The sequence below is a fragment of the Saccostrea echinata genome, unplaced genomic scaffold, assembly GCF_033153115.1.
Source record: "Saccostrea echinata isolate AGI-Se365-2 ecotype Australia unplaced genomic scaffold, CSIRO_AGI_Sech_v1 ptg000009l, whole genome shotgun sequence".
Lineage (NCBI taxonomy): Eukaryota > Metazoa > Mollusca > Bivalvia > Ostreida > Ostreidae > Saccostrea > Saccostrea echinata.
In genome coordinates this window covers 40,721,723-40,724,716 of record NW_026889758.1, presented here as the reverse complement: position 1 = coordinate 40,724,716, position 2,994 = coordinate 40,721,723, and positions in this window count along the sequence as shown.

The window sequence follows — 2,994 nt, the reverse complement described above, 5'->3', positions numbered from 1 at the left end:
AGAAAGCAAATGAAGTGAAATTGGAACTTGAACAACGTGAACTATTTCGGAAGATGTTCAAAAATTTCGACGCCCCTATTCCGAAAATTAGTCACAGATAAATAACCAGAAAGCTTTGAATCATGGTTTATAGAAAACATTCCCTCCGAGGTTCGAAAGCCAGAGGAGGGGAAGTTTATTCTAAACTATTCAACACTATCTATTTATGTAAAATAATCCTCGCTTCGAAGTAATCATAGAAATAAATGCACCCAAATAATTTCGAAAAATCTACAATAAAGCATAGGGACTTGAGACAATCTTAGCAAAATCGGGTATATAGTATAATACTATATACCCGATTTTTCTAAGATCGTCTCAAGTCCCTGTGCAATACAGGTAAATATAGATACAGGCCCGTATAATTTTTTTTTCTGAGTATAGTCTTTTGTTATAGTAAATTTTCATTTAGATGCTGGTTTAGCCCCCACTTTTTGTTGCTGTAAGGTCGAGCACTGATAAATTCCAGGATTTGAAAATACCAATAAGTAATAGAAAGCCCCCCCCCCCCCCCAACACACACACATATTTGAAAAACTTTTCTTTCCTCTTGGAAAAAAAGCTGTCAAACTATTTGCATGGGTATGATGAGCAATTAGCCTACAACCAAAATTGTGAAATCCATGACTTTTGGTCTAGGTATCTGGCAACAGAGAAGCACTGAGTGGGTTTAACATTGAAAATATAGTACACATTTAAACATCTTTCTTCCTGGATATCTAACTACAATCTTTTTCAATATTTTTTGAGATTATTATGAATTCAATACTAACAAAATAATATACATGCATTTTTCTTCTTAATTTTCACCTCTTTTTTTGTTTTTGTATCTTTTCCTTTGTTTTCTTTTCTTTTTCTTTTCTTTCCGTTTCTTTTTCTTTTCTTACTTGACGGGTGCCCCTTAATGTACTTTCAATATACAATCAGCTTACCTCTGTTGTAGGGTGTAAAACCTTGCCCCAGTGTTCACAAATATTTTAATGTTGATGGACAACTTGTTTATACTGTCTGTAGATAAGGACTTTTCTCTGTACTAAATTTGAAAGTCAAAATTTCTAAATCCCTACATCCTGGAAAAGAGTTGACGTTACAGTGCAAAGAATGCTAAATCATACTTTAAAAGTTCTGAAAATTTTCAAAGCCATTAAAATTAATTTCCTCCTGTTCATTTGCGAACAAACTATTTGCACAATAACATTGACCAATGACTAAACTATCTAGAAAGTTATTGAAGGTGGGGGGGGGTGTCTTTGATTTCTAAAATGTTACATTTGATGACAGAGACACAGACGCTTCCCGATCATTTTAGCATGAAAAAAAATCTAGCGTGACGTTAAAATGACGTAGCGATACTGCTCCAGGTCAATACACATATGCAAGTTTATTATTTCACAGTCACTTATCTAATTAACTTATTAATTAGTAATCTTGCACATTTGTTTTATTTGTTCTTGATTAAATGTTGACGAATTTTCATGAATGTATCTTTTATGGAGTAAGAGTAAATGTCTCAATAATTTCCGAACAGCCCTCGTACATGTATCACATTCGATCGACTCTGGCAACCTAACGATACGAATTTTCTGCAGGTTTAACGAAGAAATATTATTGTGTGACCAGATAGTACTGACGTTGCAAAGTCTAAAATTGGTAACGGTGAACACGAATTATTCTTTTTCTGCGAAAATATAATTCTTTTTAGGTAATTCATTTTGTGTAAAAAAAAAAAATCTGGCCTTGGAGCATATCTGTAATAATCACGTAATTTTTTAAAACATAAATACATGTAAATCATTTTATCGTGAAATTCGCTAAAATTATTGAAACTTGTCAAAATACTTGTAAAAAGAGAAAGATTGATTCACTATGATCCATCACTTTATATAACATAATAATTTTTTTTAAAGAAATTCTCTTAATAGGTATATTCGAAAGATTGATATTTAAAGATATAATTAGATTGGGGAGGAAAGATAACAAAAAAAGTGGATATTTTACACAAAAATGACATACATGTATTTTAAAAGGGCACAGATTCAACGTTCTGGCTGGTTCTCAAGAAAAAGAGATTTAAGGTTCATTGGTACTCAGATAAGAAAGATAACTCCAATTGGGATAAATTTTTAAAAAAAATGTCAAGTTAAAGGCCATTTTTGTCAAATTTTGCTCAGCGAGCTATATTGAAACAAACATTTCAATTATTAATTATATACCCTTTGGAAAATCATTAGCGTTAAAGCAAAATTTTATACAAGAGAACGGAGGTAAGATGAATCATCAATGTTAAGTCTTTATATTGTAGAACGTTATTCGGAATTTAAAAAAAAGAAAAAGTGCCCAATTTCTTTATTAAGGTAGTACACAATAAGTAAGTAAGTAAGTAAGTAAGTAAGTCATTTATTATAGTGACATGTGTTATACAGTACAATGAGAAACATTTAATACAATTCTAAAAATATTCAAACACCCGGCCCATCGGACCTATATGTCACTTTTAACAAAAATAAATGATAGGCCAAATTTTTCCTCAAATTCAATTTGTTTTGAAACTTTGTTTTGTTCTAGGATACAAAATCTCTCTTAATATGTATTTTGAAAGAAATTCAACCGCACAATCTTTGCCCACATAGCTTGAAATATGGCCTATCAACCCCCTGTAAGAAGATTGTAAAATCAGACATTGCACTTTAGAAAAAGCATTTTTTTAAAATTACCGATCCATCTATTGCAAACGTGAGTTTTTTTTTTTTTTTTTTTTATAAATACAACCTTTCTGTAACTAAATTTCAGTAAATTATATTGATACTGGTATATTTGAGTAAAATGTGATTAAAAAATAAAACATACATAGCTAAGGAATTGAAAATTCATACGTAAGTATGCTATACTTGAAGTTCTCTAAGACATTTACTTACTGCCCGTGAGGCTTTGGTGTATAGGGCAGTAACGAGGGTT